This window comes from Neofelis nebulosa, chromosome 9, assembly GCF_028018385.1.
Source record: "Neofelis nebulosa isolate mNeoNeb1 chromosome 9, mNeoNeb1.pri, whole genome shotgun sequence".
Lineage (NCBI taxonomy): Eukaryota > Metazoa > Chordata > Mammalia > Carnivora > Felidae > Neofelis > Neofelis nebulosa.
Genome location: NC_080790.1, coordinates 18,354,937 through 18,369,848, shown reverse-complemented (window position 1 = coordinate 18,369,848; position 14,912 = coordinate 18,354,937). Strand labels below are relative to the sequence as shown.

The 14,912-nt window shown below is 47.5% G+C and overlaps 1 long non-coding RNA gene across 2 annotated transcripts; it reads right to left on the bottom strand.

Moving 5' to 3' along the window:
• Nucleotides 1-529: 529 nt before the first annotated feature.
• LOC131484445 (uncharacterized) lies at nucleotides 530-14,261 on the bottom strand. Of its 2 annotated transcripts, none has more exons than XR_009248254.1 (3): nucleotides 14,154-14,261; nucleotides 6,862-9,632; nucleotides 530-1,000 (listed from the first exon to the last, which is right to left on the bottom strand). It is a non-coding gene; the product is annotated as an uncharacterized LOC131484445 (long non-coding RNA). The 2 variants fall into 2 exon arrangements; XR_009248253.1 differs by lacking the exon at nucleotides 530-1,000 and adding an exon at nucleotides 2,954-4,722.
• Nucleotides 14,262-14,912: the final 651 nt, after the last annotated feature.

Below are 14,912 nucleotides of genomic sequence, written 5' to 3'. Positions count from 1 at the left end.
CCCCCCAAGCTATTTTTCTGCTCTTCTGGTGTCTCCATCTACACACGGTTCTCCTGTCTCACTTTCTCATCTTTTGTCCATCTCCTTAGTTTAGGCAAACTCACTTTCCTCTATATAATGCATAAGTTCGGGATGGTAGGAAGAAAGGGAACTGATATTTGTTAAATCCCTATTGTTTTACTCTAACTATGAGGGGCACTTTTCTATCAGGTTCATAAGATATTTATTGAACACTTATTATGAGCCAGAACTCCCTCCCTTCAGAACCGCCATGTAAGTAGTCATCTTTATCTCTATTTTAAAGACAGGAAAGCTGAGACTTTGGGAGAATAATCAATGTGCTGTAAGTCATACAGTTAGGGAATGGCAGAGCAGAGATTTGAACCCAATCCTTCTGAATTTATCAACTTGTATTATTTTCTATGACACTGTTCTGGATGGGTGAAGGATGCCTAGAGCCCCAGAATTGGAAGGGACCATAAACTTTATTTATACAGGTGGTTCCCCAACTTAGGTAATCAGAACCCTGTTTGATCAACTACATAAAAATCACTTGAAATGCTTATTAAAACACAAATTTCTGGGCCTTCCCATAATTGTTAAAAAGAAGTCTGGATTTGCCCAGAACTGTGGATTTTTAATGAACTGGTGCATCAACCAACTATCACCTGGTACAGAACTTTTCCTGACATTCTTGACTGAGAGACGACCAGCCAGCCCCTGGGCAGGGCTTACTGCCCATGTAGTAGCCTCCATGAGTGAGCAGCCCTCAATACTTCTAGGAAATTCTTCCTTATGTTGCTCTGCCACCAGTGCTTCCATCGCCACAGTCTGTGATCCTTGTAACAGAAGTGATAGGCACCAGCTACTAAGTGCTCACTGTGTGCCAGAGATGTGCTAAGTGCTTCGGCTCTCTTGTGCTGCTGAAGTGACACACAACTCTGTGAGGTTGGCATTCTTCTTCTTCCCGTAGTGCAGAGGAGATCATTTCATTCTGGAGCTGCAAATAATATGTTTATTCTATGTATTGTAATCATCTCTCCAGATACTTGCAGATATCATCCTTCCCAATCTCTCCATGTTTTCATAATTTAACATGACAACAGAATTCACAGAGTACTGACTTTTTCCAAGGCAAGGTGCTAATGTGGCAGAGATGAGGAAGGTCTTTTTCCTTGAGGCTTTACAGTCTAGTGGGAAAGACCCGTGCGGACTCTAGTGTAGTTTTGTGTGTGAACCTTGCTTCTCTAAGTGGACAAAGGGTCCTTGGGGGCACATCTGTATTCTTTCCTACAGTCAGAGGGTTGAATTTGTGATGGGGAATCAATAGAGATACATTGTCATGGATTGATTGAGACTCTTTCTCTCTCTCTCTGTTTCTGTCTGTCTGTCTCTCTGTCTTTTTTTTTTTTTTTTCTCTCCATGTTTCCTGAGTGAGTCAGGCGATTGGGTAGAGAGGAGAGTATGAGGCTGTCTTAAATTTCTGAAACATATGCTTTTGAGATGGCTCATGAATTTCTTTGGAGTCCACACATCTGTGGAATGTCTCCCTTGGAGAAAATAGCTGTGGTGGTTAATTTTTAAACTTGACTGGACTAAGGGATGCCCAGTTAGCTGGTAAAACATTATTCTGGGTGTGTCTGTGAGGATGTTTCCAGAAGAGATTAGCATTTGAAACAGTAGACTGAATAAAGGAGACCTACCCTCACCAGTGTGGGTCGGCATCATCCAATCCACTGGAGGCCTGAATGGAATAAGAAAGTAGAAGGACAAGTCTGCTCTCTTAAGCTGGACATCCATCTTTTCCTGCTTTCAAACATCGGAGCTCCTGGTTCTCTGGCCTTCAAACTCTGGAATTTACGCTAGTGGCCCCTTTTCTGCCTCCCTTGCAAATTAATGTCCCCCCCCCGCCCCTGCCCCACTACTTTTTCAGGCCATTAGACTTGGATTGAATTATAACATTGGCTTTCTTGGCTCTCTAGCCTACAGATGGCATATCAGGCAAATCTCAGCCTTCATAATCATGTGAGCCAATTCTCATAATAAATCTGCTCATATGTCTAAATGTATCCTATTGGTTCTCTTTCTCCAGAGAATTCTGATACAAGAGCTGCCCACAATGTCCTGCCAGTAGATAAAAGTGTAGGGTTTATAGCCAAAAACATGTGGGCATCCTAGCTACACTGTTGACTTTCTCCATGATCTTGGATCTATCCTTACTCCGTGCCTTGACTTTTTCCATCTGCCAAATGGGAATACTACTTCCAATAAGGAAGTGTTCTTAAGGGTATGTAGAAGGGAAGTATTAGTTATTATTAATGTACTTCGAAGTTCTTGGTGACACTAGCTGCATAAATATAGATCTTTCTTGTTTTAAACAAGCAATGCTAAACAAAACCAAAGAATATTAAATTATGAATTACAGAAGAGATAAATTATGGAGGTAGTTATTATTTAAATTGCAGAAATATTTCTCACTTTCAGCCCAGGGTTCCTTTACAAAGCAATCTGTCTTGTGCTTTTAAAAAAGTAATTCAATTTACCAAAATTTGATTTGCATGCAACTTTTTAGAAACATTTATCATGTAAAGTGAGACATCATCTGACTAAATTAGAGAATTTACCAATATGTTTTGGCTTATGATGAATATCACTTCCTCCAAGGATGGGAATATTGGCAAATTGAATTTCACTTCTCCCCTTCTCAAAGTGAGACTATCCAAGTCCGGTTTAGAAGCATCTGGTCTGAGAATTAGTAGTCATGGTGGAAATACTTGGATTCATGCTCTAGGTCTGTCAATAAATCACACATGTCTCAGGGAGGCTGACCCCACGAGGCCTCAGTTTGCTCATCTAGAAAATGAGATTGTTGGAGTTGATGATCCCTCCAGCTTTTGGGCTCACCGGTAGTGCTCACTGCTCACTGATAGTGCACAAAGGATAACACGTGGCATACTGTTGATGCATAATAAATGTTTAATCAATGGATGAATGAAGTCTTGACTTTCATTTCCTTCCAAGGCGATTCTGAAAATTCCAGAATTTATTATAAAAACAGAATCAGTTCAGGAAACCCCTTTCCTTAGTCATCACTGACTTGACCTCTCTTTAGCGTTTTTTGCACCTTTAAGTCTGGTGAGAAAAAGACATCAGCTCTTTGTGAGGAGCAGGATTTGTATTTCAAGTTGGTAAATTGCAGATGACAGTTGCAATCCTGGAGAGACACAGAGAGAGGTGGCCCCTCGCCCGTCCTCTCCCACTGTCTCCCTGCACGGCCCTGCACCTGACTTGGCATTCGCTGCCCATGTCCTGCCACCAGCAAGGCTCCCCCCTCCATACTGCCTGGCAGGTCCGCACCTTCCTCCAAGCCCATGAATCATCAGAGGTGCTGAGGCTTCTCCAGCTTTGTGGTCCTGGCAGAGGTGTTGTTTCTTCTAAAAGTGGAGGAGAGAGAGAGTTGCTAAGGAACACCATTAATATGCTGACGGCAACACAATCTCCGAGAGTTTTGGCCTCGGCCATTTGACTCTAATCAGGAAATCATTTTTAGAAGGATTTGTCAGTGTAAGAAAACAAGCCCCTGAACTAAATTAGGATCTGGATTATTTTTTCCTCCTCTCCCAATCTGCGGTGCGAGGCAGATTGCTGAGGCCTCACGGTTTGTGTGTGGTGAATTTGTTTCTGTTGCACATTTGAATTTGGAGCTTCCCAAAGGCGGCTGTGTTTCTAAGGACTGCATTTTGGAGCAGCACCCTTGGGGGTTTGGGGCTGTCTCTCCTTCCCTCACACTGGTTGGCTTTCTTGGCAAGGCGGCCCAGCTTCAAGACTCTGTAATCTGATTGTCTTTTTCTTTTCCGTTTTTCCTCCCCGTAATGAATTCACCGCGTGTCTCTGGGAAATTAAGGTAATCCATTATACTCTTGTCTCCCCATCGTCGCCGCAGGGATAATAGTATTTAACCCACCTTTGCAGTATACTGAGTGGCCTGTCAGGGTTTCTTCTTTAGAAGGACAACTTGAAAACATTTTAATAAATGCTCCTTAACTGTATGCTTTAAAAATACATGGGGCCAAATGGCAAACAGCTCAGTAGTAACCAGTCCAGCAAACAAGACTAGCTGTTCGTCACTCTCTCCATTACTTCTGTTTTTCTCCTCTTCCTCTCTCCACATACTTCCATTTCTCCTGGGACATGTTGTCTCTGTTCAGGGATAGAATCTTTGGGGAAACCCAGGGTTTTGGTTGTTACGGACCAGCGCCTGCTGCCCATGCAAATCCTCCCTGGGAGAGCAGTTGAGTTTCTCATTCTGCAGTGTTCCCCAGTGCTCCTCAGTGCTCCTCGGTGCTCTTCAATGCTCACAACAGGTGTGCCTGAGGACAGAGAAGTGGGTGCCCAGCTTGTGTGCTGCAGAAGGGACTGGGTGGCCTGGCCGCAGGTCCTCTATTAAATGCCTGTGGTTTCATTTCCCATGCAGTCAGGGACCTAATCACGCTTAGCATGTCATGGCATGTCATGTGCATATCAGGCTGATTTTCTCCTTCCCTGTGGTGGAAACGTGTGTTCCCACAACCACAGGCCTGAGGCCTGGAGCTCATTCCTGGAGAGCAGGGTAAAAAGTGCCTTTAACTTTATTTTCCTACCTGTTCTTCTCCGAAGATAAAAGTAGCCACAGACATTCCATGGAGCGGGGAGGTGCCCACTGGCATGCAGTGTGAGCCCAGCCTGGGGATCAGAAAGCAAAGTCAAGGCTGAGCCCTTTTATGTTTGCAAGGCATCTGGACGGGACATGGCAGCTAATTGTGCCCGGAGGCTTTAGATGTCCCTCCATGTGCACTCAGAGTACCCGGTATTCTTGGGGTTTGGGGGCTGTTCAGGGGTTTTCAGAACTGACATGAGGTTAGCTCTGAGAGGGATATTCTCTGGTGCTTTCTGCTGATGCCATGGGCTGCTCTTCATTGGAGAGACATCTTAGGTCCAAAGAATACCTGTAGGAGGACCTGATGACCCAGATGAGTGTCCAGGTAAGTCTGAATGTTCTCATTTCTTTAAGTCATATGAGACATGTTAAATGCATTGGGAAAAGATGCGTTTAGAGAAGTCCTCCATGAAAAAGTATGTGATGCAGGAAATTCCCTTATTCTATCTCAAAACAGTCCCTTGTGCAGGATCAATCAGCAGGTCAAGACTGACCCTCTCAAGAAACACAGTCCTTGGTTTCTTACTCTCTAAGCTTCAGGGACGAGTGCTGCACAGATACCAACAGCAAATGAGTTCTATAACCAGGCTTCAAAGCTGTTAAAGGAGGGTTTCTCTCATCTCCTCAGTGAGATTAGGAGACTAGATCTTGAATTTCTCAGTCTTGGAAGAGACCACAGAGGCTATTAGGCTCAGCAGATTCTGTGTGTGTGTGTGTGTGTGTGTGTGTGTGTGTGTGTGTATTTAAGCAACTTTGCCTCCTGCCCCCAGGAAAGAATATATATAAAGGGAAGGGGAAAGAGAGGGACAGAGGATCCAAAGCTGGTTCCGTGCTTATAGTAGTGAACCCGATGTGGGGCTCCAGCTCATGAACCTCGAGATCATGACCTGAGCCGAAGTTGGATGCTCAAACGACTGAGCCACCCAATTGCCCCACCCACCAAATACTATCTTATGAAGAATTCCAAAATACTAAATAGGTACAAGGTGGGGCATTCTCACTGAAGTGGGCAGGAGGGTGGGGATTAGAATATCATTAACGTGGTCTCTTCCCTGGTGCCATCTCCCATGTGGACCCACCCCTCAGTGGTTCCCAAGGCACGTTTGTGGAGTCCAGGGTTGCAAGCATCGATAATGCCTGACCCTTGTGTTTTACAGATGAAGTTACTGAAACTCAGAGAGATAGCTTAACCTTACCTTGCGCCACACATGTAGGAAATGTCTCATATATAAACCAAACACGTTAACATTCTTGCCATGGGGAGGAAGAGTTAAACTAAAACAGGCAGAAAGGTGCTGTGGCTGTGGGCTTCTGTCTTCCATAGGAAGGAAGATGACTTTGGCTCTCCCCTCAGTTTTCCTGCTTTTACGAGCCAGCCTATTTCCTTCTGGGCCCTCACTGCTGTTTACACAGCGTAGCAGGGGCCGGGATGAGCCCACAGGAAGGGACTCTCCTTCTGTGCTAATGCAGGAAGGAATGTGGCATCGATCTATCTGCAATTATAAGCTCAATGTGTTTCCCTTGAATTTTTAGAAAAACCAAAGGTACTTTGCAAGTGCAATAGAGCTTCCAATTAGGCAGTTAAGTTCCCCATTTCTATTTCCCTAATGACTTGACTTGCTCTCTTGCTTTATGAAATGAAAATAGCTTTATTTGGGCACAAGGATGCAGCTGATTGCATGCTTAATATGCTTTTGCAACAAGTTCCTGCCTGTTCCTAGCATATGCAATGGGCAGAATAATACATTTCTGTGCTTCTTTCTGCCACATATCCATGGTCATTTACTCTAGTCCCATGCCTATGGTCACTGGGGGTGGTGCAGTTTGAAAGAAGTGTCCAGAAGGCTGGTGTTTAAGCCTCTAGAAGGAAAAGTGTCCTTGAAGAGAGGGCACTGGGCCCAAGGCCATGTTCATCAGGGGTGGTATGGAGTACTGGACTTCACGTGCTGAGTGGTGGAAAGCAGAGGTGGGGCTGGTAGAAATCACGCAGAAGAGTTGAAGCAGAGACACAGAGGGCAAAGAAAAGGCACAAGAAGGACATCAGCTGAGTTGTAAGAAAGAAAGAGTAGGGATGAAGAATTAAGCTCTGTGAAGATGTAGGGTTAGGGGTTTAGCAGTTGTTTCTTCACTGGGGAACTAGACTTGAAAGTAAAAGACGTGCTCACCTTCCACTGTATCTGGTTGAACGCTGCTCCAAGCCAGGCCCCAGGTTCCAGAAAGCCAAAGGACATCCCTTCTTTGTCTTTTCAGTTTACAGAAAACATTGACTCAGTCATGGCCTGTGTAGAGATGTTCACATACCTGGGCAGCACTTTTGAAAACCACTTCAGAAGATTTTTGGTGCTCTCTGCCCTACTCTTCCTCTTCCTCTGAGCTCAGCAAACCCAGAAGCCTTCAGAGGGTGTCCAGAGGGCCATCTGCATACCTGTTAATGCTCTCAGTGTGTATCATGGCTCACAGGGCTGTCTCCCAGGTCAGGTATAAGACCATTTCCTTTCTCCCCTGACCCCCATGCTGAACAGCTGGGAGCAGGTGGTATTCCCGAAAGGCGTGTCACTTGACTCATAGGAAGTGGGACTGCAGAACAGGCGGCTTGAGCATGATGGCTGGCAGCAGCAGGCTGGGAATGCCCTCACGTTTCCCATTGCTGCTACCTGGCTGGGTCAGCAAGTTTTTCACATGGCTTGTTAAACGCAGAGCCCTCCATGGAGAAGACCACAACCACGGCTCTGTTGTCTGGGGTGCTTTGCAGAGCAGAGAGTCATCTATCTCTGTGTGGTCTGTGGCTGCTTTTGGCTTTCTTGTTTAAATTGCCCTTGATCAGAGCTGAGATTACAGAGGAACTTGGTCATTGCTGCAAGGCAGCTGTGGCTAAAAAATAAGAAAAAGGGAAGAAGATCTCACATCAGGCAGCTTCTCTTTATTTCTGGGAACACTCTGGGCCTTCCTTGAAGTGCATCACCTGCATAGCAGTGTTGGCTGGTCTGCCGATGGGAAGACCTGCTTTCCAAGTCTGAAGGAGACCCTGAGGTCATTGTGTCCATTCCCCTGCCTTCAGGCAGGATTAGAGATAAGCTGCCCTGCCAGAGGATAATCTCTTCTACTTGTAAAAGCTTCCAGAGTAGACCAGAATCTCTCTCTAGACCATTCATTGCAACTTTTAACAACCTTCACCATCAGGAAATTCTATCCTAAATCCCTTATGCTGCGGATTAAGTTTCTTTCCTTGTTCCATCCTCAGTAGCCACTGCCAAGACTTAGCCTGCACTGCCTGAGAGCTCTTCTGATACCTGAAGATTGTGTTAAATCCTGCCTGCCTGTCTTCCCCTGATGAATAATCCCAGCCTCTTTTTCTCCCAGGCCCTGCTGCCCGTCTTGCTCATCACCTTTGAGGCTACCCTCTGACCTCTCTCTAAGTGCCAGTGTCCCCTGAGGGAGCCCAGAACCAGACTCAGGAGTGCAGTGCATTTCTAACCCATCTTAGGTCCGTGAGAGTCCTTCCTGAACCCACGGCATGAACATTACCTTCTTGCTCGGGCACCCACATGGGCTTATGTGTTGGTGACCCTCACTCACAGGCTTACGGTCACCTTTCAACCTACTACTAGCCTATCAGATCCTTATCATTTACTCTCTTGGATGTTAAGGGCAAGATAAATCGCCCCCATCAGCAGTATTGCTGTATCATTTTATCTGCACCAAACACTGACCACTACCAGCACTGGAAACAAAGAGAAGGGAGAATGGGGACAATTCTGAGTGTCTGTATCTCTTCTGGAAGGTTGTGACAAGAGCAAGGAGCAGAGACGGCCAGCTGGTTGGATGTGGGTCCTGACACTGCTCTAACAACAACAGGTGCTCTCGGTCTGATGGCTTTCTTTTCTCTCCTTCTCGGTGCGCTCTCTCACCATCTGGTCTCCACTGCTCCATACCCGCCCCATCCAGCACACTTAGCCCCATGCCTACCCCATGGCAGGCTCACTCCCAGTGTCTGCAGGCAGCAGAGCTCAACTCCAAGTCACAAAGCAGGTCCCAAAGAATTTGCATGGCCAGAAGGTGCTCACTGTGCACTGGGTGAACACACAGAAGGGCGAGGCGGCCTCTTCCTCAAGGAGGGTGAGGATGAGGCAGGGACTTGAGACACAGGCCTGGAAAACTACAAACAGCATGTGGGCTTTGGCCTGCTGTTCACAATAGGAGAGAGATGTCAAAAGGCAGCCTTCTGAAAAGGGCCACATGAGGGGTGCCTGGGTGGTTCAGTCAGTTAGGTGTCCAACTCTTGGTCTCTGGTCAGGTCTTGATCTCAGGGTTGTGAGTTCAAACCCTGCATTGGGCTCCACACTAGGCACAAGGCTACTTAAAACAAAAGGTGCCACCAGAGGTAGTTAGGTGTTAAGCACAGAAGACTTCAGGTCAGCAGTCAGAGAGGCTTCATAGGGGAGGTGGGTCGGGTTGGATGGGAGCTGGCCCTCAGCGGGCAGGTGTTGGCTAGGCCAAGAGCGTCCAGTATGGATTCAGCAAGAGAAGTCTGTGAGAGCTGGGATGCACTTGACTGGCTCATGGCTCCTGTTCTGCTCACCCCTTCCAATCCGTCCAACTCTTTCCATCTCTAGTTTCCAGAAGAGATCACCTTCTTCATTTTATTCCATTCATAAGGGAAAAAATATTTGACGGGCATCCTCTATGTGCTGGAACAATTCCAGGCCAGAGGCGGCCAATAACATGCTGCCACACACCGGTAGACCATGACTGGTTCTGGAGTGTGGGATTCCAATTCCCTTGGTCCCTGGGCTGGACAGATGTGGCATGGGCTGGTCAGTCTCCTGGGTCTGGGTCACTTCCAATTGCTGAGTAATTCTCTTGGTTTCTCACACTGTACTGCGCAGTATTCTCATTTTGCGCCTTACTCTTCATGGTTGGGAGCACTGTCCTGGGCCTTGGGATACACAGATAACACGGCAGGTGAAGCTACTCTAGTGGGTACGGCGGGTGACATTCTAAGACGGCCATTAAGATTCCCACCCCTGGTGTATATGCCCTGTGTAATCCTGTCCTCTCGAGTGTGGGTGTGGGCTGTGACTATAAAGGGACAGTTGGTTTCATGATTAGGTCATGTTGTATGACACAGTTGACCTTAAAAGTGATTGTTCTGGGTGCACCTGATATAATCAGGTCATCCCTACAGAGGGACTCGGCTCTTCCTGGTGGGAAAGATTCAAAGTGTGACAGGGCCTGGATGTGAGGGAGATCCTGTTTCTGGCTTTCACAATGGAAGGGCCATGTGACAAGGAATGGGGGTGGCCCCTGGGAACTAAGGGCAGCCCCTGGATGATGGCCAGCAAGGAAATGGCAACCCCAGTGTCACACCTGCCAGGAGCTAAATCCTCCCACAACCACAGGGGCCTGGAAGAGGACCCCAAGCTCTGGATGAGAACGCAGCCGGGTCTACATCTCTTGTGAGACCCTGAGCAGAAAACTCAGTCCCTTCTGCTGCATGGACTAGGGAGCTAATGAATGGTGCTGCTGTAAGCTGAGTTTGTGGTGATGTGGGACGCAGCACAGAAAACTAATATTTGGCGGGGGATACAAAAACATTGAACATGCAAGATTAAGATGGTGATGAGGGGTGTGTAGATGTAGACTGAAACCCAGCAGTATAATGGGGCGGGAGAGCCGTGGGTAGCCAGAGAGACATCACCTGGTGATGTTTAAGTGGAATGACAAGAAGGACCCAACCTGGTAGAGATCAGGGGGCAGAGCCATCCAGGTGGAGGGAATATCTAGGGCAAAGGACCTGGGGCTACAACAAGCCTGATGTTTTCAGGTACAAAAAAACAGGAAATGTGGCTTCCTGGATCTAGTCTACAGAGGCAGATACCAAATCATTCAGGGCTTTTTGAGATTAAACATGGCATTTGGATTTTATTTTCAGTGTGAGGGAAGACAAGGAGGGTTTTAAGGAGAGGAGTGATGTCATATTTCGTTATTTCTTTTTAACTCAACGTCTGTTCTTCTATTCTTATAGAAGGAGGCTGAGGGCTGTTGGGGTCTGAGCACATGAATGAGTATCTGGGGTCTGGGCAGAAGACAGAAGGCAGAAGAGTGGGAACATCCCCAGGGCCTGGCTCCCTCGGGCTGCAATGGTTCCCTCCTTAAGACTGGCTGTTCTGTTGGGCACAATTCTGGGGGGAGGCCAGACCGTGGGCATGGAGAGTCCCGGTCACACACTGCTGGTGCTTAGTCCTTTGCACCGTGGTTTTATCCCTCCCTAGAGAGACCTCAGCACATAGATTACATTTTCTGTTCTATACTGTGGGTACTATCCCATGCCACTGGTGCTCTGAACATGGTAGGCACTAGGTGGGTATATGCTTGGTGATGGCTGATGGCAAAGTGTGGTAGAGACTGTGGAGAGAAAATATCACATGCCAGTTTGGTTATTCATCCATGCCTTTATTTAGTTCATAAACATTTCCTGAGGGACTGCCCTATGCCCTGCCTTGTTCTAGGGGCTGGGAATACCATATCACATAGAGTACATCTTTTCTTTAAGGAACTTATATTCTTAAAGGAGAGATAGATTTTTTAAAAAGTATAAAAACCGTGAATCAAAGAAAAACAATAACAAATGGAGGTAAGTGCTGTGAAGGAAGTAAACAAGGAAACTAAGTGCTTGGGCCTGGAGCCTCCCAGAAGGACTAACTCCGAGTTCTGAAGGTATAATTTAATGAACGAACAAATGCACGAATCAATAATTTTCCTGCCCCTGGATTTGCTGCATTCTGCTCAATTTCTCTTCTCTGAGTCTGTTTCTCCTGGGAGGAGGCCCGAGTGTTGGGGGTGGGGGTAGACAGGCAGAAAGGGCTTAAGCTGTGGATTCGTAATTCAGAGCCATCTCATCTAGCTGCTGTGGGAGCCCCGTGGGCCACATGTTAGGACAGAGGCTCTTCTGATGTTAGAGGGTGTGACGGTGGGGCCTCGATTGATGGGGAGAAAGGGGTAGGTTTGAGGGACGCTGAAGAGACATGAAGCTAAGACTTGGAGGTTTACTGGTTAAAGGAGGAGAAGGTTAAAGGTCACGGGACAAGGACCAGATGCAGATCTCTCTAGTTTGGACCAAGGCTGGCTGGGAATGCTAATTTATTAAAATGCGACATTAAAGATAAAGAGCAAGGCGCGGTGGTGGGGGGGGGCGAGGTTGGGAGGGGATGCTGGGAGAATTTTAGTTCTGGGTAAGCTTTGTCGGAGGCCCGTGTCCGTTGGGAAGCTGACACACCTGTGGTGTGCTGGGGCCTGAGGGCTGGGCTGGAGACGCAGGTGGGGGGGTGGGGTGGGGGCTGTTATGGGTGCACGTGCTGGAAGCCGGGGAGCGAGGGAGCCGCAGGAGAGCCTGACCGCCAGAGAACCAAACTTAAAGGGGGGGAGAGCGAGGGGAGTTGGTCAAGGAAAAAGTTAAATATCCAGAGAGGATTAATCCAGGGAAAACAGACCCAGCTGAGGAGGTGGGAGGGTGCAGACTCGGAGCACAGGAGGTGCCCTTTGCGGGCGTCTGTCTGCTGGAGGGGCTCGGCCAGGTGTGTGCATGCGGGAGGAAGGGGAGGGCGCCCATCTGGTGCTTTCTCTTTTCACCGGAGGCAGCAGGTGAGGGATCTGTTGCTTACAGTCTTCCCATTAAAAAAAATTTTTTTTTTGTTTTAAGAGGTAAAACTCTGGCGCAGTAAGATTCTCCTGGGAAGGAGCGAATGACAAAGCTGGAGAGGTTGGAGGTGTGGGGGCGGGGAAGGGCAGGCACCCACCAGAAGGGGGTTTGTGAGGATGAGGGCAGCTTCTTCCACCTTTTCAGGAGGAGAGGGTGAGTAGAGATGTCGGGAGTGTGTGTGTGTGTGTGTGTGTGTGTGTGTGTGTGTGTGTGTGAGAACGGGAGGCTCAGGACTTCATTTGTTGCCTTCTGCTTCTCTGCAGACGAGGAAGGTGGCGGGGACAGGTGGGTGCGTGGTTGGTGCTTGCAGAAGGGGTGAGCTGGCTGCATGGAGGGGGTCTCTGCCCACGGGCCCCACGAATAATTCCAGACTGTACTGATGGTCTGGTTGGGCCTGTTATTTGAAGTTCTTTAGAACCGAAAGCTGAACAGGTTGAGAAGGTCGGAGCTTTGCACCCCAGAGCACAAGCTTCCTTCTTGGCCTCTCAGAGGGGACACAGGGGAGGTGACAGTGGCACAGGGCAGGCTGAGTTACTGCTTTCTCTGGGCGAAACGTGGGGAGGAGACCAACCTGTGAGTTTTTAAGATAAGCCCATGCGAATATTTCTGTCTCCATTTTTGTATTTCTTGTCTCACCACCTGCCCCCACCTCCTCCCCAAATCTGTTCCATAAGTAATTAATGACTGCTGCAGCGGCTTCTGTTCCTATAACTGAAGACACCTTTTGGCAGCTTTGTAAGTCTTGTGTCTTTCTTGGCTTCTAAAGCTAAGCTGCTCACCTTGTGTCTAAAACTGTGGCTGCAGACAGTTTGCTTCCGTGTGTCTCTGCATTATGGGTGAGTAGTCACAGCTGCCATCACATTGTGTCTGTACAGCCTGATCAGTCCTCAGAACTGAAGGTCAGGTAACACTGAGCTCTGGGCACGGAAGATGGGTGGGAGGGTCGGAGGAATTTTTATGGGTGGTAAGGGGCCAGATACGGTACAAAACACTGGATTCCGTGTTGTCGAACTATGCTGCCCCCCACGTCAGGTTCCCTTGAAGCAGAGCCTGAGATAAGAATTCTTCAGAATGTGATTTATTGAGGGGGTGCCCTCAGGAGTGGGGGCACAAGGAAAACAGGATAGGGCAGGGGAAGAAGCCTGAGGAAGGATGTGGCTTGGGCTGCATGCCAGCTCCCTTTGGTCCCATGGGAAATCCTGGAATGTGAATTGTACCCCAGTGTTGGACTTCCCTTGTCTAGCCTTTCCTTGGGAAGTGGGGAGACAGTGGCCGTGATGTCTTCTGATGTCCCCACTCAGACCAAGATAAGTCTAAGAGAGCACCAACAGTTTCCATTACTATGTCCGTTTACTTTGTTTCACATAGTGAAGTCATTCATTCTTTCATTCATTCAACAAATACATGTTGGGACTGGCTCTTCCCTTAACCCTGATATTTCTGGCACATTTTCTTTAAATACTTAAATAGCCAAAGGGTTTTATGCTCTTAGGAGCACCAGGAAACCTCCCTTTGTCTGTTGACCTGGCTCATAGGTGTATTTCCACTCTATGTAAATCAGTTTACATATCAGTGGGGTGGAAAAGGAAGAGAACAGGAGAGCATTGTAGCCTCAGGAGGAGGGAGAAGGAGGGACAGGGTGAGGATGGGAAAGGCCAAGGGCCCTGGGCAGGCCTCCCAGTGTTTCCAGCTGGTTGCTCATGGGCTACACGCATGGGGAAAGATAACAAAGAGCTAGTCTTTGTGCATGGATCTTACCTCTCTGGCATGGATGAAGAATTCAGGTGCTGGTCCGAGGCTACCTTAGGAGTTTGTTGCTATGGGAGCTCCTACTTAACGCTGAGAGGCTGAGGCTTTATGAACTCATCACTACCCTTTGTATGATGTCAAAGAGATGTCATTGTCACTCACTTCCCCATTGTGGCCCCCATCTATAAAATCAAAGCATCTGGTAACTCGATCCTGAAGTCCCTTTCCAGGGCTGAGACCCTCTATTTCAATAGTTCCTGGCTTTGACAGGTTGAGAACAAATAACCTAGTCCTGAGAGGACATACCTACTCTTGTGCCGGGAGACTCTGTAGGCCCATCATTTCACTTATGGCTCGAGTGGAGGGATAATGGCATGCTGCTAGGGTTTTGGGGGATTAAAAAAAATTTGAGAGGATCCATGATTGTCTTGGAATCAAGACATACTAAACCTGAAAGTCTGGATCAATGGACCCAAACCTGAAAGATAAAACCTGAAAGTTTTTTAGTTAAAAACTCACCATTGCACACACACAGATGAGATAAAGCTGACGAATGAGCAGTTCTAGTGAAAAGACTTAGGAGTTTTAGTTCAGGGTATATTTATTTATAAGTTCAGTAAATATTAATTGGGTGCTGGGCACTGATCCAGGAGCTGGGGACACAGCAGTGAATAAAGTGACATCATCCTTATCCAGCTTACATTCTGGTCCTGTAATGCACTGTGATACAAATTACACACTATGCAAGACGAAGAGGTAGGTTATATG